The 24,459-nt window shown below is 55.6% G+C and overlaps 1 long non-coding RNA gene and 1 pseudogene across 1 annotated transcript in view; one reads left to right on the top strand and one right to left on the bottom strand.

The window, feature by feature from the left end:
• Positions 1-11,749: 11,749 nt before the first annotated feature.
• The window catches only part of LOC106010840 (uncharacterized), a 61,855-nt gene continuing 49,145 nt past the window's right edge, over positions 11,750-24,459 (bottom strand). The window contains exons 3-4 of the long non-coding RNA XR_002388512.2: positions 16,382-16,550; positions 11,750-15,425 (exon numbers count right to left, since the gene is read on the bottom strand). This is a non-coding gene — a long non-coding RNA (uncharacterized LOC106010840). The remainder of the gene's footprint in view (positions 15,426-16,381; positions 16,551-24,459) is intronic.
• On the top strand, positions 14,735-15,018 carry LOC147823193 (signal recognition particle RNA; annotated as a pseudogene).

The following is a 24,459-nucleotide window of genomic DNA, read 5'->3' as shown; positions in this document are numbered from 1 at the left end:
CCCAGAGCTGATTGTAACTCAAGTTGGCCAATTGCCTTCAAAGTCTCTCTCCTGTATAATTTTAGGCCATGCTTTCTTCCAGGCAGATCTTAGACAGACACTGGCCCAGGATTTCTCAATGAACCCCACACAGGAGAGGATGTTGTAATGTTCCTTCCAGAACTCTTTAAGGTTAAATCTGCATCTGAGACCATCTGGAAGCACAAGCAGCTGGCATTTGGGTCGTAAGTCAAGACTCTAGTCGAAAGTTAAAACTAAAATTCCGGTCGTCAGTCAAGTTGTTCATATGTCAGGCCGGTCATAATTCAAGGGTCCACTGTGTCCCCTGCTACAAAATTTATTGTTTAATTTTTTTTTTTTTTTTTTTTTTTTTGGTACTGAGGATCAAACTCAAGACTTGCGCTTGCGAGGCAGGTGGCAGAACCACTGAGCTAAATCCCGGCCTTTTACTGTTTAATTTTTTTTAACGCCCACACCTACATGATTCAAAATGCAAAAGATATTAGTGGACAGGCAGCAGTAAACTGAGCTGGCCACCCCTGTGAAAAGCCCAGCACAGACTGAACAGGCCGGGTCCCCTTGTTCGCCAGAGACTAGGAACTGCAAGAGGGCAACAACGGGTGCTTACACCAAGATGGGGCTGCCCCGGGACAGGTCACTGTCCACGGAGTGGGTAGGATGGGGCTGTGCAAACAGGGTTCCTGTCCTCCACCATGAGGCCTGTGGCCTGCAGGGAAATGGAGCACAGCTGGGCCTGAGCCCGGGGACCCTGCCAAGGCCCACACCGCAAGCCCTGCGTCTTCTTCAGTCAGAAGCCAGTGGGGATGGGATCTGGGGCATCACTGGATCCACCATGGGACCGAGCCAGGTGAAGGAGCCACGGGCCGCCATGGAGGCCCCGCACTGGGCCCCCAGTCTGACTCTGGCCCTCATACTCACCCAAAAGCCCAGGGATTGATGAAGGAGGCAGCAGCTACTGGAAAGGAGAGAGGCCGGGCCAGGCTCAGGGTGGCACATGCCCTTGGGGCTTGGCAAAAACCAAGCCAAATCTTATCAGCAAATAAACCCAGGCTGGGTGACGCACACCCGCCCGGCCGGGCTGCAACAGTGGGCTGCACACATCCGAGGCCCCTCCGGGATGTTTGCCGGGCTGAGGACCAGCTCGGTGGAGGGCAGTGCCCATGCAGGGTGGAGTGCCGCAGTGTGGCCTGTGTATGTCGCTTGTGCAGGGCGCGGGGCTGGGGTGTGCATTCGTGTCCGTGTGTGCTGTGTGTGCAATGGGCAACAGCTTGCCCTGGTTGAAGCGAAGAGGAATAATTAAGCTGACGCGATGGAGGGGCGCCCAGGAACGGACGGGTGGGGCCTGAAGATGCAGGCTGCCCAGTGTCGCTCACTCCTCCTCCCCTCCCGCCCTTACGGGTGCCGATGCAGCCAGGGGGGGAGCTGGCTGCTCCTCCTCTCTGCCCCGGCCAGCGGCCAGCGAGGGCTGCTGGAGCCTGGACCCGCTTGGCCAATCCCCTCCCCAGCTGTCAATCATCAGCTGAACGTCATTTCCTCCTTTGCGCCTTCCCTGAGCCCAGGCCGGCTCAGCGCCCTGCACGCAGCCCATCCCTCACTCTCCCTCACCACAGGGCCGGAACATCAGCTCCACCAGGATGGCCGGGCTCCTGTGGGCTTCGGTATTGTCATCCCCGGGGCCAGAATGATCGGCGCTCCATAAATATTTTTGGACCAAGTAGTACCTGAGATCTTTTATAATAATTATTTCTCTGTGGTGCTTAGACTGCCATCTCCTTGAAAGTGCGGCTTGTTTTGATCCATCAAAACAGCATTGTAAACCTAGCACTCCACGTAAGACTGGGGCCCAGTAGGTGATAAATAAATATGGTAGAATACAATAAATCATTACACAGCTATTTAAAAAGAATAGTCAAATGTTCTGTGGATAAGGTCTCCAAGGTGCAGTTATTTGAGAAGACAGTGGTGGAATCACATTTGTAATATGCTATCGATTCTATAATAGAAGGCTTAAATAAGACTTTATGTTCAGTTTTGTTTATATATAAGGAAAACTCTAGAAAGATGCATGAGAAATTACCGAAAGCAGTTACCTTTCGTAGGAAGGATGGAGAAGGTAGGAGTCAGTAGCAGGAGCAAGTCTTGTCCTAGTATAATTTTACACTTTTAATTTCCAACTCTTTGAATGGATTGCTCAACCAAAATTTAAAAGAAGGAAAATAAATATTGGCAGAAGGGAGGGAGGGAAGGAGCGAGAAGGGAGAGAGAGGAGGGTCCAAACAGGACTGAGCTCTTCTGGTCGCTTGCAGCTCACAGTCCTGAATCCAAGACAGACAGACCCAGATCCTGTGGCAAGTGATGCACGGGGCACGAAAACCCCTAAACCCACGTGCCCTGGCCTGGGCACCGCGTCTCCCGGGTGGGGTGAGCTCACCTCACTCTTCTTGGTTCTCCTGGTGTCAGGTAAGAGCAGCGAGTGTTTCCAGCCTCGGAGCCCGGACTCTGAAGATAAGTCTCAAGAGTGTGCCCTGCCGTGAAGGGCCATCGAAATGACCGCTCGGATACTTACCAAGGTTCACTCAGGCCTTGCCAGGCCGTCCACACCTTGAAATCCCCTTTCCTGCGCCGACACTGGCCCCTCAGAAGACCCTCGGGCGGTCTGTGGGTGACCTACACTCCCTTCTGGCCGGCTGAAGTGCAGCGCTCTACCCACAGACCCCCGCACCTGCAGACGCACACCACGTACACACAGCACTGTCGGGGGCGCCAGAGAGCACGACCAAGGATTCTTTGCAGTGCTGCTTATACCAGCAAGAAACGGGGTAAATAAAAGGTGTTATACTCAAACAATGGAGTTCCATGGCAGAGGAAATGAATAAACCAAAGCCATTCGCATTAAGCGGGGAGTCTCAAGCATCCGGAAGGTAGCAGGCCACGGAAGGAGCCACGCCAATAACACTCACGGGAAGCCCAAACCACGCAATGCAACGGCTCACCCTCACACGGGTGGTGAAACAGCCACAGACATAAAAGCACGATGAACCCAAAATGTGGACAGGGGCTCCTTGGGATGGATCAGGGTGGGGAAAGCAGGGGAGAACGTGGTTGGAAACTGCCGATTCCTCTAGTTGAGTCATGACATCGCTTTGCTACTAAGCTTTGTATCTTGAATGTATGTTACCAAATTCTTTTCTGTGACCCATATCTTTCAATTTAAAAATTTAAACCTTTGGAGTCAGGTAGGCCTTGGTTGGAATCCTGTCTTTGATGTAGCTGGGTGACCTTGACATGTCACTTAACTTCCCAGGCTCCATTGTCCCCCTTGGATAGTGAGGATGACAATGCTCAGCTCAAAGAGCTCCTGTTGTGTATGTAATGTGCCTGGCACATAGTAGATGCTCAATAAATGGCTGGCGTAATGAGTTCAGGAATAGTGATAGGGATGTTTCTTTTCAATCTATTTATGGGGTCAGGCATAGGATTCTGGGATCCCTGACACAGAGGATACAATAAATGAGAGATGAATGAATGAGCGAGCAAATAAATGAAGGAATTCATCCATTCTCCTCCTGCCTCCCCATGTCCTCCCTCGATGACTTCTGGGATTCAAACCCCCTGGTGTGCACTGCAGTAATGTAAAATAAACTTAGAATAGAATTCTCACACCTGCTCAGAGTCTCTGAAAGTAGCAAGCTGAGCCATCAGCCCAGGAAGACTGCACCTCCTTCCTCCACACTGGACGCAGATCCCCCGGGGTGGAGCTCACCCTGTCTGCCTCCCCTGGGCACACCAGGCACAGTTCTGGGTCCACCACAGTTGTTGGTGTAAACAACGGAGAGGGGAGGAGAGGAGAGGCCGAGGGTCAGCAGGAGCATCCTGAACATTTACGCCTAGGATCTACTGGAATCTGTGGTTTGCCTGGACCTCAAAGCCTCCAGCAAGGTTTGCCTTCCGTCAGATGAATGACAGCCCAAGATTAGAGGAAATTAAACAGACTTCAAATGCTGAGACTAACGCACACGCGCACATCCATCCTTCTGCTTCGGGTCGACAGGGAGGCCACCTGTGGAGCCACACAGGGCCGAATAGTTGAAATCAGATCGTCCTCATAAAGCCTTTGTGTGGCCCTGAGCCAGAGCCACCATTTGTGGTCTCCATTTGCGCCTCTGCAAAATTTGGTATCGGCTACTTGCTTCCTTCACAAGGATGATCTAACGAGGAAATAAGACCATGAGCATGTCGATGGTTGGAAAGGTAGACAGTTCTACATGCCATGATATGGATTTAGAGCCAGGATGATCATTCGTTTGGTTTTTCTAAGCTTCCAAATGTATATTGAGGTTTATTACGAGCGGGCTCCGTTCCAGTAGCTCTGTAAATGTTCAGTCATTGAGTCTCACAACAGTTCTATGAAATAGGTGTTGCGTTATCATCCCGCTGGGCAGGTAACTTGCTCAGGTACCGGAGCCAGTGTGTAGCAAAGCTGGGACCCAAACCCACGCGCCTGGGCTCTGCAGCTCAGTCTCCGAACTCTGCCACGCCCTGATTCCTTCTGCTGGCTCTCATTCATCCTTTCCATATCTAATTACCCAGCGCTTATCGTGCGCCAAACACTGGTCTAGAGGCGGGGTGGGGGGGTGGAGAAGTAAACAAAGCAGACTGTCCTAGAACCTGTAACCACAGAAGGTGCTGGAGGGATAAGAGCTACCACGAAGAATAAAGCAGAGCCAGGCACAAGGGTGACCTTGGCCAGGTGTCATCTCAGGGCCTCTGTTATCCTGCTGCAGGACGGACACACTGAGGCCTCCCTCACCTGCCTACCTGAAAGCTGGGAGGCTATCAAAGGGCCAAGTGTGCGTGGTATGGAAGCTGTAAAATGCTGTTTCAGGGCAGGGCTGGTGGAAGGCATTATTCTTGCCTCTGCTTTCCTGGCTTATAGTTTGCCTCTGCTTTCACGGTCTTATAGTTGGTTGCTTTCCCTCTGTGCAATAAGATCCTGGTGCAGGGTAAGTGTGAAACACAGGTATTAATTATTAACATTAGCAATAACTATTTAACGAGCTCCCTACGTGCCCCAGACATTCGCAGATGCTAAAACATAAGGCCAAATTTAATTTTCCACACAGAAGCTATTTCTTGGAGGAACAGAGGCTCAGAGAGGCCCATAACTTGCCTACGGCTGTCCATCAGTGAGTGACAGAACCACAGTTGGAACGTGACCCCTTTGACTCCAAATCCACCATCTGTCACCAACCCCAACCCATCCATGCTGATTCGTTCATTCAACAAATCTTCCTATGTTCTAGGTGCTTTGCCCAGACGCTGAGGACAGAGATGTCCAAAGCAGGCGAGGCCTCTCTCCACAAACAGAGCCTCCACAGAACTGAGCCAGGTGCAGGTGTGACTGGGTAGGGGTCCTGTCTGGTTAGGGAGGTGAAGGAGCCTGAGTGAGAGGTGCGGTCTTCTCACCTGCAGGAAGGCAGAGGAGCGAGGTGGGGAGGAGCCAGAAGTCTGGCAGGAGGGTGGAAGTAGCCTCAGAAGAGGTGAGAAAAGGAGGCTGGACCCACCAGCCAGGGCCTGATCTGCTCCGGGAAGGGACCCTGGGGCCTTCAGAGGTTTCCAGGTAGTACAGTGGTGGCTTTAGAAGGACATTATTATGTTAATTGTTTAAGTAGCCCTGCAGTGCGCTAATAATTATAACAGTGTGGCTTTTCCAAAAAATTTTGTTTAGCAGACAAGCGCGAAGAATGGAAACAAAGGAGGCCGCGAAAGCAGGGTGGGCTGGAGGGAGAAGTATTCAGCCAGCAAGGGCTTTCGCAGCTGCTTCCTTTGCTTGGCTTCAGGGAGTGGAGCCTCATTTATCTTCTACACAATAATCATTGGCTGTCAATGGAAATAACTAGCGAGATCTCCAGGGCTCTGCTGTGAGGGATCGGATTTCTTCCTGCTGCTCTTCCTGCCCCATAACCCCAGGGGAGAGAGGCCCTCTTCCAGTTGTTGAGCAGTTTGGAGGCCTTGCTCCCAGGAGTCTGGGCTCTCAATCCTAGGTGCAGGTCAGTCCCTGCCGAACCATGGCCTGGAGCAGAGCTCTCCAGATTCTTACTGTGTGGCCTGGACACCCTCTGGGAATACCAGACAAACCCAGCCTCACCTCGCTCCAGTTCTGCGAGTTTGTGAGAGGAAATAAGATCCCATGGCTCTCCGGCAAAGGAAGGCCTCAGGAGCATCTCCCCGACTCCTCGGCGGCCCTGGAATTGGGATGGCACCGCTGGGACCCGGCAGCAACCTCAGACATCTGCCCTGGCTCTCTTCCTCAGCTCAGTCAGCTGCGCTGCCCTGTTCTCCCCGCATCTGCTTCCCTGTGCTCCTGGCCAGTCCTCTCCTCTCTCCTAGGGAGGCGGCAAGCCTGCATCTTAGAAAGCCCACAAGGAGCAAAAGAAAGGAAATTCCAAGAGAGAGAGGAACGGCTTAGGAAGCAGAAACACTGAATCTGAGCATTTCTGCAAAACTGAATAATCCCACCTGTGCAGATTACATAGGATCATGCAAATTTATGTCAATCTGCCACCTTTCTTCCTCTTTATTCCCAACCCACCATTTTGCACCCCTGGAGATATCTAGAGCGAGGGATCCGGGCAGAGCCCTCTGCACTAATGCAAAGCTGCAAGAGTTGAGTTTCCACCCCTCTGGCTCCTGGGATTGCAAATTTCTTCCTTTGGCTCCAAGAGTGCGTGGCTGGTCGAACCCTAGGGTGACCACCACCCATTCTTAGAAGGCACCAAGGGGAACCCCCTCACCATCAGCTCCACCAAAGACTTTCCCTGCTCTTGTGACTGGACAGTACATTCGTGTACCACATTTGGGGATAATTGGATGGTTTGAAGGGAGGAGGAGCTAAAAATAGGCTCCTGCCATGGAACCCGTTTGTGCTAATGACATGCAAATACAGTTGGTCTCCCTTTCCTTGGGCTCGGGAGCCAAGAAATGACTGGTCTGTATGCAGTGGACCAAAAAGAAGGGGGGGGGGAGCTGGGGGAGGGAAAGGGAAAGGGAAAGCGAGGCCCAAGAGCCCTGGCTGAGCCTTGCTCCCACCCCCACCCCAGGCATGAGTGACCCCGGCAAGGGACAGTGAATAAATCAACCTGGAGCGCTGGAGGGCACATGGGGGCACGGGGAGCGTGGCCTGCTTCCCGAGCTCTCAGGACAGGTGCTATCCCTTCACCACACCCTCCACTGCCAGCCCTGCCATTATCTGCTACAATGGCCCACACAGAGCAACACCCCAAGCGCCTGCAGCACTTGAGCCCCTTCTGGCTGGTAGGATTTAGCTCCTCTTTGGACAGCCCACAATAGTCCTCCACCTCCTTTGTGTCTGTGTTTGCAGCAAATATTGAAGCTCTCTCCTGAAACCCATTAGCACGCCGCCAGGACAAAGGCTTTCCGCGGGTCTCCGGGGCAGAGCTGGGGCCAGGATGTCCCTGTGGTCTCACCTGCCACCTCTTCTCCAGTTACCTCTGGAGGGATGTGGCCCGCACCCAGAGGAGCCCTCCATGTGCCAGCGCAAGGAGGGAGGATGCCATGGTGCCCACACCCGGGTCTCCACCAGAAGGGAAGTAGAGCGCTGGACCGCCGGGGTGGCAGGAGGGACATAGAAGGACCGAAGATGACTCCGGAGTGGCAGGTGTGCTGTGCTCCACTGCCGTCAAGGCTCACAAAGGCTGTCTGTGGGACCGTTCCTCTCTCCCACCCTCAGCGTGATTTTCTGAGGCCACTTTTATTCATCCTCCTGGTCTCAACCTAGGCTTACCCTCACCACTGCTTCCAGGAAGCCATCCCTGCCTCCCAGGTTTAGGAGTGAGGCCTCCTCGGGGATCACCTGAGCAGCAACTGCTGCTGCCTCCCTTCTTCCTTCTTCCCCAGCCGCTGAGCTTCCAAGGACAGTTCACGTCTGTGTCCACTCATCTGGCCCAGCTTCTCAGCATGGCAGGAGTTCATTCATTATGAGTGAGCGAGTGAATGAGTGAGGGAGTGAATGGATGGATGGATGGATGGACTCAGCAATGCAGGCTCTGCCTCACCCTCGGAATTCTGACCCCAGTGGTACTGGTCGCCAGGGCCACCTTAGAGGCACTTCCACTGGGGAAGAAAGCACTGGGCTGAGTCCACTGACCATGATGCCCCCGGTGAGTCTCACCCAGCCCCAGCCTCAGTTCCTCACCTGGAAACCGAGCACAACAGTGAAAAGTCAGCAGGGCAGATGCTCAGACCCAGCCACGGGCCTGTGTGGAGAAGAGGCAGGAATGCCAGGAGGAGGGGGCCACAGAGCCCGGCTCAGGATGAGGGGTCACCTCAGGAGGAGAGAGAGGAGTTCTTCAGGCAGTCGCCCCGCCGCCACCCCGTCCAGAGGAACTCGGTTAAGCAACCCAAGAGCCCCACACTGGCAGCCGTAATTGCTGCCCCTGCTTCGCTCTCGAAGCTCCTGCAGGGAAAGAGCTCGGGCACACAGGCTGGGGACTAAACGCCACCACTTATGGGCGAGTTCCTCATCTCTCTTCACCTCAGTTTCCTTCTCTGTGAGATAATAACTGTGCTACCTCATAGGGTGGCTGAGGAGAACCACATAAAATGCTTAGCACCCTCCCAGCCCACAAGCGCTCCATTAACACGGTCCACCCCGCCCTCGGTTCAGAGAACCACGGACATCATCCTCCCTGCCGTAGAAGGAGAACCCAGAGACGTTCTGGAACTTACCAGGGACTCAGAGAGTCCTGGGGTGCCGGGTCTACTCCCACTTCCTGGTGGTTTGGGGCTTGAATCATTCTCATTGCTTCACACATGCAGACCCAGGCCACACGGAGAGGCAGCCACAGACGCCTCTGCTGGGTTCCTCTCACCTCTCCCTCTGCTCACCTGTGCACCTCTTGGCGGTGCTGCTAGAGAAACGCGCCACAGTGGTGAGATGGCTGCCCGTGCCACCAGGTTCCCCCGAGGAGCCTGAACTGAACAGGGCAGTGAGCGGGCAGACGCCCACCAGGGGAGCAAGGCCCAGGTGCCACGCTGTAGGCCTAGCCTGCTATGGGGCATGCCCGTTCTGAGGTCCCCCACAGGCCCACTGGTGCTCCAGGGACAGCCTGGGTCTCTCAGCCGACGCCCATGACAGGCCTCTCAGTCACGTGAGATGTAGCGTCGTGCTCGAAGCTGGCAGCCAGTGCCTTTCTGGATATGCCCCTGCATGAGCCACGGAGGCTTCTGGCAGGAGAAGGGGTGGCCACGGGGATCCATATCTCAGGCCACCCACTCCTCCTGACACATCCTTCCTGCCTCACCCAGCTCCCCGTGGGGATCCACACCAGGCAAGGCCCACACCTGTGCCCACCACCCGGGTGTCTGCCCCTGGTCAGGACAAGGAGAAGGCTCTCCAGGCAGGTGACCTTCAGCATACGGGGAAGGAACAGGTGTCCCTTGGTCATGGCTCTCTCCCGTGCTGACCAAGAGCTAGCAGTAGACACTAAAACATACTCAGGGAATGCCTGAATAAACTCTCCTCAGAATAAGTAAATAAATAAGCAAATGCAAGGCTGAAAGTTCCCAGCCTTTCTGCGAGTCCTGTGTCAGCATGTCACAAGCTCCTGCCTTCAGCTGCCCCTTACTCTGTCAGATCATTTGGTCAAGAGCCTACTAAATAAGGCTCCCCAGCTCTGGGATGCTGATGAGGTGCCCCCTCCCCGCCTTTTCTGGAGTGAGTGACCCTAAAAGTATCTCTTTGCACCTTCTTGGCTCTGCGCTTGGCTCGGCTCCAAGTCCGCACTCAAGTTTCCGTGCTGGACCCAAATTGCGTCCCTGCTGCTCCCTGAGGGGAGAGAGCTCTTGTGGGAGCGGGGGTGGCGCAGGGCTGGCGGTGGGAGGTGAGAACAGTCTTTCAAGGGCACCCAGCCAGGGGACTCCTTCCTGCCTGTCTCTCCAAAACTGCTCATTCAACCGGTCTTATCTCACTGCCACCAACCCAGACTCCTTCCTGGCACCCTGGAGGCTGCCCCTCCCATGACAGTGAGGTCACCTCATGCGGGGCCCCGACCTTAAGGGCCCTGAGAACTTGGCAGGGGCACGGTAGACGCGGGTTCCCAGCTGCCCCCTCACTCCAAGTCCCAGGAGAGGTTGGATCAGCTCATCCCTACAGCCCTGGAGGAGGCCACAGTCTCGGGCGCCGCTCCTGGGCCACCAGGCAAGGTGGCAGAACCTGACCTTGCCGTCCATGTCAGGCAGGGAGGTGGGGGCCAACATGGCTTTGGCCACCACAGGTACAGAGCCCTCATCCCCAGCCCAGAGTCAGAGCAGCAGCAGCCAGGAGCCATGGGAGTCCTGAGGAACGGGACACATGACAGCCGGGCCTGGCCACAGCTCTGTGGCGACAGAGGTCAGGGAACCAAACAGGCAGAGACCAGCTGTCGCAGTGAAGAGTCCGATCGCCGGATGGAGTGGGGAGAAGGACAGGGCCACCGCCGATCTGTCCTGAGCAGCCCCTGCTGACCCGAGGCTGCCCACTGCCCCTCCAGTCCCTGCCTCTCTGACTCTGAGGAGTCGTTCCAGCCCCTGCACCTCACAGCAACAGCCAAGGGCCCTGAGCTCCAGGCTCCTCATCTCCCAGCCAAGTGGCCCTGCCCTCCTCCCTGACCCCCTCAAGCACCCCCTGTCCTGGAGTGCCCGTCCCAGGTCCCATCGGCACCCCCATCTCCACCCAGGGCAGCTCCAGGAAGCCTGGTGCTCAGGACTCAGGGGGACTCCGGCTCAGCTGCAAACAGGCCCTGCAATTCAGGGCAGGCTCCCGGCTTTTCCGAGCCTCAGTTGCCTCACCCATAAGGCAGGGCTGATAATCCCACCTCCCTTCGAGGACCAAACCAGATACGTGACACAGAGGCACCAACCGACTGTCAAACACCCACTTTGAGCATTCACTGTGTTCCCACCGTGGTCCAGCTTAGGCAAGGAGGCGTCTGGCCACCCCACTGGTAGGCGAGGGGGTGACTTCCAGATAAAGATGTCCCCAGAGATGTCCAGGGCACTTGGTACTCGCTGGAAAGGGGGTGGGGCTTGATCAGTCAAGTGCAGGGAGGAAGGAAACTGAGTTCATGTGCCCTCACTCTAGTGGCATTCGGGGGCGTCCTTCCCCCAAGCTACACAGCTAGTGTAAGTGAGTGGCAGTTCTTAGGGCCAGCCAAAAGGGCCTCTGTTCTCGGAGAGTGGGTTAACTCTCCCTGTAGCCCCCGCCTGTACGTCAAAGTCCTATGCGGGCACCTGCTGTGACCCGCAACTTTCTCATTCACTTGCTTCTTCATCCAACAAATACCTACCGACTCCAGCCGCAAGCGAGCAGGCAGTAAGCTAGACACGGGAGATGCTGAAGTGAGGACCCTGGCCAGCAGAGACTGAAGGCTCCGAGCCAGGCTAGGGTGGGCCTCAGCTTCCCTCTTAGCGCCAGCCCACATTCCAGGGGCAAGACTGGGTCACTCACTGTGCCATTTCGGGGCTGGGGCTGTGCAGGGGGTGGGTGGGCCCCGAGGAGGGGTCCCTGGGGAGGCTGGGGGACAGCAGCACAAATGAGCTGAGTGCAGGAACCGGCCCAGGAAGGAGGAGCGAGGGCGGGCAGGCAGCAGGGCAGAGGGCAAGAGCAAAGGGTCCTGCCCAGAGCCAAGGGGGTTATCTCGGGAAAATTACACTATGGGAACATTTGCTTTGGCATTTCCACATTACTATTTTATTTGAATTTTCAGAGTGAGCAATAATTGCATTCAGAAGCAGGAAGAAAATGTAGGAAGGAAAGAGTTCTTCCTCTGAATGCTGCATCCTTACAAAGTGTGGTGTCTGGGAGCAAGAACTTGGAAGGGGGTCGTGAGGAGAAAAGGCGAGGCGCTGTCACAGTCCCCAGAGGAGCAGCGGGTCTGGCTCCGCCTCCAGGCACAGTGGCTGACTGGGAGCTCCCTTCTCGAGGCAGCAGGGCAGCTCAGGAGGGTCTGTCAGCTCAGGCTGATGCGTCCAGCTAGGGCTCCGGGAGGAAGCAGGCTTTGGGGTTCTGCCACCCTCTCCCTGCCCTGGCTAAGCTCCTGCCTTCTTTGGGAGAGCCCCACTAAGGAGGGTCTCGCAGGCAGCATTAGGGAGTCCCAGACTCTGGGCTCTGGGCACTGATTTGCCACCATCTCACACCCTGGCCTGGATCGGAACCAGACTGGTGGCGAACGACAGGCCGGAAGTTCTAGGAACAAGATCATTTGCAGAAGAGTCACATATATAATGTTACTGGCTTTTCAAGTGAGTTTTCCATAGACTCCAGTGATTTTTTTCTACAGAAAATCCTTTATTTGTCCTTGCTGGAGAAGGAGGAGGTAGCTACCAAGCTGTAGCTCAGATGTGTTTCTTCTGCCTCCAGCCGCTCGGCAGGCAGCGGCTGCAATCTGAGAAGCTACAGCAGTGTCTCCAATCCAGAATCACCTCTCCTTCGCCCTTCACTGCTGCTGAAGTTTTATTCTGGGGTTAGACACTGTTCACCACTTACTATAGCTGGGTTTTTTTTCTTTCTTTAGTTTTGCCCTACAAAGATGCCCTGGAACTGTTAGGAGGGTTACGTCCCCACACTTCCATGCGGATTCTTGGCACATGTTTTCCTTTGTGGAGGTCACAGTCTGAGATGGTATCACTGGTTCCACTGCTTTACACAAGCTTAGAAAGGAGATGGGGCTTGGGAAGGGCTGGGGTGCTGTCTGGTTATGTCACCGACACCCCTCCTCACCTTAGAGACTAGAGAATCAAGGCAAAGAAGGGGGAGGGGAAGAGGGAAGGCAGGAGCCTGGTGTTCAGAGGAAGAACTTAGCTGGGGCTGCACTAGGGTCCCGTAAGGAGCTGGTCCACAACTTGACCCACTTCCTAAGAATACTGGGAGGCTGGGAGGGGAGGTGGGGAAAGCAGCCAGGACTGGGGCAAGGCTGGGCCTCCCACGCCTCATCGCATGCTCGAGCCATCTCAGGAGCTTTTACAAAGCTCACGTGACTGTCCCACAAAGACACAGTGGCACTAAATATCCAGGGACAGGGCCTAAGATTCTGCATATTTGTTCTTCAGCTCCTCCAGGAGGTTCTCAAGTAGAGCCAGGCTGGAGGAACCCACGTGTGCTCAAGGTGAGGTTGGGGCTGGGGGAAAGGCCTGCAGGTGAGCAGCAGGTGTGGGAAGGGAGGCTGCTCTGTGCCGTTCCGGGTGGCCTCTTGCCCAGGGAGGAAGCCGGACCTCTCCACTCCGAGTTGTTTCAGAAGAAAGCTTCCACGGCTCAGCCAGCATCCCCAGAGCAGAGACCACGAGAAGGCTGGACCCCCTACAATCAAACTCTGGACAAAGGGCCAACCTGGCTCCCCTTTGGGGCCAGCAGAATGGGCCAAGAGTGATTTTCTAGGTTCCTCGCATCCCACACGCCTTTTCTCATTTGCTACCAGTGCCCCAAATGCTTGTGAAAGGCTATGTCCCCCAACCTAGGGCACACTGTGTCAGGCTGGGACCCTACACCAAGGGAAGCAGAACCCTACAAACTGGCTTTTCCTCCCGGACTTGGGGGACCCAGGAAGGGGAGGCCGCTGTTCTGTGACAGGTAAACTTGGCCAGGTGGACATGGGGACCCCATGGCATCACTCATGGGTAACCTACAATCCTTCAGTGACCTTCAGTGACCTTCATTGAAGCCGGTCCCCCTGCCCTCTCTGGCCTCCTCATGTTTGGTAATTTGGGTCTTCTGGTAGCTGTCTTTGGGTCACCCAATATGTATGTGTACAGTGCGCTTATTTACTTGGTTCTTAGCTGCTCTGTTATTACAATGTGTTAGCTCTAGATAGCCGCTCTCCTTGGGGTGCGTCTCTCTTGGATAGCATCGTGGGTCTAAGCCTTCTGTACTTTATCTACGGGTTGAGTCTAATGATAAATAAAAATCTTTGACACCCCACAGTGGCTAGCCCAGCTATATGAGAGTCTGAAGCAGGGGATTGCAACTTTGAGGCCAGCCTACAGTCTAGTGACTTAATGAGAGCTCATCTCAAAATAAAAAATAAAAACAGCTGGAAATGTAGCTGGAAATGATAGAGCACCCCTGGGTTCAATCTCCCCCATGAAAACATCCATGACAATCTGTTTGAAGGAAAATAGAGCATCGCCTGAGCAGGATGGGGATGTGTTCATGCTCCCTGTCCTTAGGGGGCCTCAGTGGAAGTCTGAGAGGAACAGAGCCTATCGGGCCCCACTCAGAGATAAAAGCAGAACAAGTCAATACCCCAGAGAGGCAGCACGGGCCAGGTGGAGGGCGGTCCAGTTACAGTGTAACCGGACTATCAGCTACCGCGTGTAAACGGTTCCTTATCAGATCCTGCCCACCGAGGGGGTGGGGAGGGCATGAAGAAGCAGAGCCCCGAGCGCTGGAGTTGGAAGGGGGGGCCGAGAGGGACCTCAGCACAGAAAGAGGAAGCAGGAGGCTGAGGAACTGCACATCTCACAGGCGCGCCTGACCCCGTGCCAGGTTAACATTTGGCTGACGAAGGACAAACAGAATGGGCACCCTGGGGTGCAGACCCTGCCCTGTGAGCCTGGCTCCTCTGGATATAACGAAGATTAGATTTGGGGACATGTTGTTTGATGGCTAAAAAGAAGTCTGGCACGATGTGAAGCAGATTCTTTTCCAAAGAACGCAGGAGCCGGGCGTGGTGGCACAAGCCTGTAGCCCCAGCTACTCGGGAGGCTGAGGCCAGAGGGTCGCTGGAGTCCAGGAGTTCTGGCCTGCAGTGCACTATGTCCGCACTAAGTTCGGCATCAATATGGTGACCTCCTGAGAGCGGGGACCACCAGATTGCCTAAGGAGGGGTGAACTGGCCAGGTTGGAGACGGAGCAGGCCAAAGAACGCAGGAGTCGTTTATGCAGCGGGAGAGAGACCTTCACAAGAGTACACACTGCACGACTTCATTCACAGGAGTGGAGTTAAAGAACGAGCAAAACTAACTCTGAGGTAGAAAAAGATCTGCAGGGAGCTAGGTCCGCCTCCCAGTGGCACAGGTGTGGGAATGTGCCAGGGCGCACACCACGACCACAGCTGACGCATGTTGTGCACCCACCACAGGCAAAACCTGTCTCAGAAGAAGTAAAATAGCTGCGAGAAACGTGAACTCCTGTTAATGATACAGCATGGGAGAGTTGGCCCCCACGGGCACTGCTGGCTGCACCTTGGTCCAAAACACTGCCCTGAATTGGAGGACTCGTGGAGAGACAGAGGGGCGGACGGTGGGACAGACTCGTGATGTCATGATGCACGTGACAGGACATTAGTAGCAGCCTGCTGGTTGTGAACCCACAGGGTTCACTGTAGAGGTCTTCGCATTCTTCTGTATGTCTGGGATTTTTCAAAACAAAAGGTGGAAATGAGAAAAATTAAAGAAGTGTCAGAGTATCACCCCTCCCCAGGGTCCTCCCCAGCCCTCACGGGGAGAAGCCCACGAGGGTCTCTGCCCGTCCTCACTGGCTTCCCCTCTTGCTCTAACCCCAAGCCCACTTGCTCACAGCTGTGGCTGAGACAGAGGGAAATCTGCAAGTCCCAGGCCCCTCATGCCACTCCAGGGACCCAAGAGTCCTGCCTCCTGGGTAGCTTTTGTGGGCAGGCAAGGGGCCCCTCCCCACTGCACCCAGGGCCCAGAACTCGGAGCTTTGCTTCCAGTAAAGGGTCCACCTCCTGTGGGTGCTTGCTTATGTCCTTCAGGCCTTGCTTCTGCCTGGGCTCCCAGGCTTTCACCAGCACCAGTTTCCCACCTGATTGGTCCAGTTTCAGGTCCTCCAGCCCGGCCCCCATCCCCACCACCAGAAGAACGCGCATTGCTGTCATATTTATGAAAACTATCCTACGTCTTTCGGGAGACTCCACAGTGTCCAGTCTCTGATCTGATACCTTGAGAAGTTCCTCTTTGTGTCTACCCTACATCCTGCATGGTGCTTTTCTGCAGAACCCAGTGGGGCACAGGGCCTGAAGTCTGCAGTTCTCAACAAATGGATATGCTCGTATCAATGCACAGGGCTGTATCTGTGTACTTCTGGGGCAGCTGATTCAGGCATGGGGGTCACACCAGCCTTTCCTCCCCACTGGCCTTTTACCTGCACTCCACCCAGGCAGCTCATGTGGCTCAGCCTTTGGAGGTGAAAGAGCAGGGCCTCGGTCCGAGCCTGGGCCCCACCCAGAGGCCAGCCCAGTGGGGCTCACCCAGTGAGCCATCCAGGAGCAGCAGGCCTGGAACCTCTTTCTCCCCAGATCCCAGCTCCTCCGGGATGGGAGGGGGGCTGAGCCCTCAGAGCACCTACCTTGCGGTCTTGGAGTGAAGACGGGGGTTGGTGTGGGGACCAAGTATGGGAGGAGAAGACCTGGCCCCAAGTGTGTTAGAGATGAAACGCCCAGCTGGGCATGGTGGCATCACCTGGAATCCCAGCTACTTAGGAGGCTGAGGCAGGAGATTTGCAAGTGGAGGCCAGCCTGGGCAATATAGAGAGGTGCTGTCTCAAAATAGGACACAGAAAGGGTTGGAGATGTGGTTCAGTGGTAGAGAGCCCATGGGCTTCACACACACACACACACACACACACACACACCTTCCTGCTATGAAGAGAACTTTCGACAGAGTGGATTATGTAATATAGGAGATTTTCCCTCAGTGAGAGAGGAAGTCCAGGCTGGCAGTGCCCTTGGCTTCATGAAGTCATTCATGGCCCCAGCTCCTTCCATGTGTTGTTTTCCCATTTGGCATCCCGTTGCCATCGTACATGGCAGAAGCTGGGTCACCAGCATGTCTAGGTTGTGGCCAGGAGTAAGGGGAAAGAGAAGGTGCACCCCCAGCGAGAGCCCAGACCTGCAAGCAGCGCGCCTCATTCTCCACCCCATGGATGACAGCCAGGGCGGCTGGGGAGAGGAGCCCAGCCTGGCCAGCACAGGTCCAGCTTTGCTGTCTCCAATGGTGGCTACCGGCCATCTACAGCACAGTACCCTCAGGGCTGGGATGATCAGTGACACAGATATGGAGGCCTCCACCCACTCTCACCGGACCCTGAGATGGATGGTCGAGGATCAGAGCTCCAGGACACAGCGGGATGGGAGAGCAGAATTCTCAGGTGGCCAGCAAAACCTACCAGGAGAAGGCTGCCCATGCAAACGCACCCTGAGTCACAGCGAGGGGCATGAGGTGGGGGAGTCACGGGGCAGTGACCTCACCGCTGGAGGCTGCTGCAGCTGAAGCACCTCCGTGGATGGCTCAGCCCTTCAGAGGACAGCTGAACTATGGTGTGCAGTTGGTCCTTCCAATTGCTCTGGGCAGGACCATGTAATACGCTTAGGGTGCTTTGGTCCATGAAGGGTACAGAAGAAGCAGCCGCAAGACTCCCTCGCCCCAGGAGGGTGGGCTCCTATCAACCACAGGAGCCCCACACCCTGAGGGTACGTGGCCCTGAGGGTGCTGGCAGAGGGTGGGTACCACAGAGCAAGCAGGCAGGCTTCACCCAGACGTGCCTCGAGCTGAAGGGCTTGGAAAACTGGAAGGGGACGAACATTCCAAACTGGGCGGGGGCCAGGCAGAGACAGGACAGCGCTGGTGGGCGGGGCGGAAGAAGCGTCCCATTTTGAGCCACTTGCTTTTCCCACACCGCCTGCCTACTCTTCCCGACGCCTCTGAGGTAGATGCCGTTATCACCCGTGCTTTGCAGAAGAGCAAATACAGAGCTCAGAGTGCCTCAGGGTCTCACCCATGATTACCTCGCTTTTTTCTGGGGGAGACACGGCCAGACTCAGGGCATTCCAGTTGCAGGGTCTGCCCAAGGCCTCCTTACCAGGGCCAGAGCTGCTGTCAGAACTTCCGGGAGGACTCGCTCTCGCCCTTGGCCCTCAGCCCCAGATGGACGTGAGTCCTTGCTGCTTCTGAGTGCCACAAAGCCCAGGCCCTGCCCACAAGCTTGGCATCCTGCCTACTCCCCAAAGATGTCTGCAGCAGGAATCACAGCCAGAGAGTGTACCGGCGGGATGAGACAAGCTAAATGCTCTAGAGGCTCCCGAGGAACAATGCGGCTCTGTGAGCAGTCCAGGCAGGGATCAGCCCTGGAGGGCTGACAGAAACTAGCCCCAGCCGACTGAGGCCTCTGGGAGGACTCCAGAGCCTGCTCCTGCTGCAGCCTGTTTCCTGAACTCTGCGAGAGTGCATGTTTTTTTTTTTCTTTGTGGTACTGAGGGTTGAACCTAGAGCCTTCACACTGAGCTACATCTCCAGCCTTTTTTTATTTTTTATTTTGCAATAGGATCTCAATGAGTTGGCCAGGGTGGCCTCAAACTTGGAATTCTCCTGCCTCAGCCTCCCAGAGTGCTGTGGTTATTGGCCTATGCCACCATACCTGGTTTGGAGATACTTATTGAGCCTTGGTAACCCTAGCATGATTCTACCACCCTTCATCCCACCTGTTTCGGGAATGCCTCCTGTGCCAGGGGACCCAAAGAATTTTCCTCTTGCACCCTAGCGTGGAACCACCTTCTCGAGGCAACATGTGCATTTCGCAGCCCCTCCCCTCCCAGAGCCTGAGCAGGCTGAGGAGCCCTGAGTGGGTCCCAGGTGAAAGCCCTGGCCTGGCCCCCACCCCCTGCCCAGAATGCACCTGCACACTCTAGGCTGAACATGTGTCCTTGACCGCGCTGCTACCTCCACCCGGAAGGAGGCAGCTGAATCAGGGTGCCGAGTGTCCTGACCTCCGAAGGTCCTAACAGCAGCGTGAGGTTTTCTTTGCCGGAGAGAGCTGACACTGTCTGAACTTGTGCCCTAAGTGCAGCCCTGAGGGAAATCTCAGGATAGATACAATCCCCTCCGCCTTCTCTTCTCTCCAGTGTGAACTAGGCGCAGCCCCCACTTCCGACTGTTCACCTTTGCCTAGAGTGGGTCCAGGCATAAAGAGTCAGCTGTGAGCTAGGCGTAGTGGAGCACACCTGTCACCCCGGCACTCTAAGAGGCTGAGGCAGGAGGATTGCAGCCTCGAGCCCAGCCTGGGCAACTTAGTGGCTTAGCAGGACCTTGACTCAAAGTAAGAAATAAAAAGGGTGGGGATGTAGGTCACTGCAAAGACCCTGGGTTCAATCCTCCCTTTTGAAGAAAGTCTCGTTTGTTCCAGGCAGGAAAGCTTCCAGGGATCTAGAGGACGAGGGAGGGCATACCGGCCCACCAGGTGGCCAGCTGCACCCAGGATTGGGCAAAAGACCACGGGTGATCAGGGAACGAGTAGAGGAGCAGAAGGAGCCAGAGGAAAGGTCTACAATGTACCCAAGGCTCCTCCCGTTTAGAAAAGCACCCTTGTTCTTGCTCGGTACCCATACCTGGCACGCACGCACAAGCATGCGCAAGCAAACACACACACGTGCACCCACACACTCTGCTACCCTCTTCACTTGGCACCTCTGCCAAGGAGGAAAGGCAGGGAGGCCCGGGGCACAGGTGGAGCGTGGAGAAGGCTACCCCAGCCCACCCTGCCAGTCTGCTGTGTCTCTGAAGGCGTGCGAGCTCAGGAGCCTAAAACTCCTGCTCCCTGGGACAAGGGACCAAGGACAAGAGCCATTCCTCACAGGGAGGAAGGGGTGTCCCCGAGCAGGGTGTGGCTGGAGAGCTGAGTGCAGAGGGGTGCGAAGGCAAGGAATCCACCTTCCAACAGCACCTCCTTCTGCCACTTGTCTCCTTGCACAGATGAACACACTGAAGCTCCAGGGGCCTGATTTGTTGCCTGAGGTCACGTAGCTAGCAAAACCCAGAGTTGGGGTGTGAGCCTGCAGTTTCCAGGGCCCCCTGTCTCTTGAGGCCTCTCAGGCACCTGCGATGCCATCGCTAATCAGGAACCCTAAATGCCTCACCCTCAGCTGGCGTGGGGTTCAACAGCACAGCTGTCAGTCTGGGGAGAACAGAGGTGACACTGGGAGGATAGGAAGGGAAAGCTGGTGGGGCATCATTCTCCTTTGTCCTGAAGTCACAAGACACTACAGTCCACCTAATTCTCACCGTCCAAGCCAGACCCGGAGGCAGACGAGGCTTGGGAGGCAAGCTGACCAATTCTCTGCTTCTCCAGCTCGCTCAGTTCTCCCTGAATTGGGGGTTTAAGCCCCCTATGCCCCACCCTTTGAAGCAGCTAATGTGGGCTTGACCTGAGGCCCCCAGGAGGCCTGTCAGTCAGCACTAACAGCCTGCGACTTCCCTCCCCACCTCCAGCCCGCTGTCATGGTCCCCAGAGTGCAGACTGCCCAGACCATCCTCAACCAGACCACCAGTTTCTGGATCTGAGCAGAATTCTCTCCTCTTTCTAGAACCTGCAGGGCCAGCCCACGTGGGAGCCGCCTCCCCCAGCCCCTGGCAGAGCCAGCCAGTCGGGCTCCTTCCAGTCCCACAAGGGACAGCATCGAGAAGGCGGAGCAGTTGGTGCCCAGCACTGGGAGTGCAGTCTGTCCCACGTGGCCTCTGCCACTGGTGGAGGGGAAGCTCCAGGGCCAGGGTGCAAGAAAAGGGTAGGTCTTCCTTCCAGACTGGTCATTGTGTGCTCCCAGAAGCTTGCCTGCCCGTGCCTGCTGTGCCGGTCGTGACCTCCCCCGGGCTGTTCTCCCAGCTCCTGTACCCTCTGTGCCTAGCACAGAGCCGGGTGCGTAACAGGAGGCTGAGTCCCCTGTGTGGGAACACTGAAACCTGGAGGCTTCGCCCTGCTCACCTTGTCCCTGTCTCCTGGCTGGCTGCACCTGGCCCCGCTGGGGTGCCGAGCCCCTAGGCTTCCCTGGGGAGAGGGGTGAGGATCTGCCCTTATGAAGCTAGCAGCCTCGGGCCAGGTCAGCTCCGGTCCCTGCAGGGCAGGGTTGAAGACTTTTCTGTCTTCAGCCTGGAGGTGTTTGTTTAAGTCGCTAGGCCGCTCTGCCCAAAACACGATCCTGCCCACACCCTTGGCATGTGCCCCACGTAGCACTCCTGCAAGGAGCCAGCAGGCACGGATAAGGCCAGAGGCCAGGGATGGGCAGTGGGGCAGAATTAGTCTCCAGCCTCAGTTTGCTCATCTGAAAAGAAGTTGTTCTTTAGCCAGACCAGCTCGAAGGGAGGTGTGACAGGAGGGACTATGAATACTGTGACTTTATCTGCATAACTTATAAAGGGCCCAAAAGCTGTTCTGCAGGTGTGCACACACACACACATGTGCACATGTGTACATGGGGCGTGGTGTGATGTGTTAGAGAACAGGGATGGGGGAGGATGACCAAGCCCGAGGTCGGAAGGGAATCCAGGGATTGCTTTTCAGTAGAGAACCTGGAATGGATTCAGAGGGCAGAGAGGCCTTGGGAGCAAGCTGGAAAGTCCTCGAACAGCACCTCCATCCTACTCCCTCGTGGGTTACTAGTGCAGGTGCCTGGGCGTTGGGTGTGGCAGGCCGCCTGTGTCCCCTCCTGCAGCAAGTCCTCCCTCTCCTCGAGGCCGAGCTCAATGCCGCTCCTCTGCTCCCCAAAGCATGCTGGATTCCCCTATCACAGTGCTCTCTTCGAGTCCCTGCCCCCCCACACCCCCCACACCCCCATGAGCTTTCAGGACAGGAATTCTCTCTTATTTACCTGTGCATCCCCAGGACAGGACCTCGGGGTTTTAAATGATTGGATGGATGCATGGATGGATGGATGGATGGATGTGGCTTTCAACCCTAGGCAGGGAGAAGCAGACTGCTTCCAAAGGAGGCTCCACAGTGCTCCAGAGGCCTGGGGCTGGTGATCACCTCCTTCACTATGAAAACCAGACAGCTCCCCAAACCCAGGACGGAGCTGCTCTGGGTGTCGGTGTGTTCTTTGCTCCTTTCTCTTTATTTCTGACTCTTTTTCTCTGTGTTTCTTTCTACCATCTGTCCATCTGTCTCTCCAGGTCTTGGGTTTAACTTGTCCCGTGGCGTATAATTCTCTCCTCTCCACACCCTGAGAGGACTTTTTCAGCCATCAGCGCTGCTCTCCCTCCTGCCCCCTGCCTCCCTAACCTCTGGTTTCCTCCCTCCTGGGTCTCAGATTCTAAGCCCCAGTCCCTCCCTCTCGGGACTTCAGAGTGACTACTGGGCCCCTCCCCTGCTCCATATGTAAGGCCTGCTGGCCTAGAATTTTGCTGACATACGGAAGAGCTGCAGAGAAGACCCAACAAGTTCCAGACCCACACATGTTCTGGAGGCCCTCGCCGTCTACCCATTGGGTTGGACTTACAGACAATTTATTCTTTCATGCATTCTACAAACATTTGTTGAGCTCCATTCCAGGCTGCCTTGGAAATTATTTGAAAGGGATGCAGAAAGTATCTGAAAGGAGAGCTGTTGGCTAGGGCTTCATCCTTGGCTTTGCCTGTTCAAAGACTAAAGTGGAATAATGGAGCAAGCAGAGGAGGTGAAGCCATAAAATCCAGGTTAGATTCCTTCCAGCCAGATCTTTGTGACCTTGGGCAAGTTATCTCACTTCAGTCAACCTCAGTTTATTCATCCAAAAAAATGAGAGCAGCGTGCCTACATGCACCCTTGGTATGAGAATTAAACCAGATAACCTGTCTGAAAGCCAAGAGTTACTGTGGAAAGTATATCAGCCTCAGGGGAGACTGACTCACATTAACAAGACCCACACTAGACCAATCAGTAGCCCAATACAGAAGAGATGCTGTGTACTGCTGACAGCCCTGGATGCTCCTATCAGCTTAGCAGCACATTCTCTGCCTAGCAGGAATGCACAACCAGATGAGTCTCCAGTGGGCAAAGGGACACAGTTGTTTGAACTTATGTCCACTGCCACTTGGCTAGAAGTAGAAGCCTGATGACTCATCTGCTTTCTAGTAACTTCCCAGCCAAAGTTAGAGCAGGTCGGGCTGCCCATGACACTGGACACTGCAGGAGACCATGGATAAATGCATGCTCTCTGGTTCTGCTTCATTGAGCAGCCCTACTGCACGATCACACATCCATTCTGCAAACCTATACTGAGCTCATGCTAAGTGCTGGGCACTGGGCTAGGAGGTGAGGATGCAAAAAGTGGACAGCACAGGCCTGTCCGCCACCCTCTGCATGGGTACACAGGCTTTGGAGACAGACAGCTGAGTGCTTGGTTACCACCAGCAACCAGCATCACAGTGGGAAGGCAGAGATGGCCCCAGGGATGAAGGAGCAATGCTCGGTCCATGCAGGGGCCTGGGAGGGGTCCTAGAGCCACTGACCATGCACACATCCCTCCCTGAGCACAGGAGTTGGGCCGCTTGTGTTCTGGCTTTCTTCAGCTCGTTGCTGGCTACACCCTGACAACTCTGAGTGACCCTGGGTGTTTCCCCAGCCCCACAAGCAATGCATCTACGAACTCTCCCTTGGGTTGGGCTGGTAGACAATTCTTCCATTCATTCAACAAATATTTGTTGAGTCCTATTATGTACTAAAGCCAGCTCGTTTCACCTTCTCAGGGGGACTCTTGCCCCAACTTCTAGCTGTGCCTTCCGGTGATCCCACCACATCCGAGAGCACCTGTTTTCTCCTGGAGGGATGGAAGGACCACTCGGGACTGGGACAGCACAGCCCCACTTCTCTCAGGGAAAGGGCACCTGACATCCAGGGGCCCTCCTCTTCCCGGAAGATGTCAGGGAATCCCCCTCCTCACCTCACTGTCAGGGCCACTCCGAGGGCCTCTCCGACCCCAGAGGCAGGCAGCAGCCTGAGCAGTGCCGTGGCCCTGCAGACACTGACTCCTGGAAGTGGCTGAAGCCGGTGGCTGGGAGGTTTACTAGCTTTCAGGACACCTTCCGTATCATTGTAGAGCCAGTTTCTGGAGCTCCTTTACCAGATCCCAATCCCCCATGTTCTCTCTGTGTGAGGTCTGGAAGCCGGGAGGGCCAGGGATGCTTTCACCATTTCCCTGATGGACAGACCAAGGCCCAGGCTCACAGGGACTTAAGGGCAGGGACAGAGCTGGGAACGGGCCCTCTATCACAGCTCTGGAAGCCCAGAGGCTCTGGGGGCCTCCCAGACACGGCGCATCTCCTTGCACAGGGGCGTTCCCAGGTCTGTGCCCCCACCCCAGATCTCCGTCCATCAAAGCAGGCAGCCCCAGTGCCCACCTCACAGGTTGCCTCAAAGGTCCCCGTTGTCCAGGAAGCTGTCTGGCTTGACCCCCAGCCCACAGGCAGCAGGACAGCAAGCTCAGAGAGGAATCTGCCCGGTGCCCCTCCTCAGCGGGCTGCCTTGGGGGAGCCTGAGGGGCAGGGGCCCCGCTGAATGTGACCTATTGTCTTCAGGGTGGATTTCGGAAGTGCCAAGCTCCCATCAAACAGCCCTGCTCCCTCAGGGAAACAAAAAAGGGCTGTTCATTTGGGACCTTTTCCCCCTTATCTCCTTTTCCTATC

This window comes from Heterocephalus glaber, unplaced genomic scaffold (assembly GCF_053883595.1).
Source record: "Heterocephalus glaber isolate CG9 unplaced genomic scaffold, H.glaber_assembly_v1.0 deba00001600, whole genome shotgun sequence".
NCBI lineage: Eukaryota > Metazoa > Chordata > Mammalia > Rodentia > Bathyergidae > Heterocephalus > Heterocephalus glaber.
Note: the sequence above shows the minus strand (reverse complement) of the source record. Positions and strands in the feature narration are given on the sequence as shown.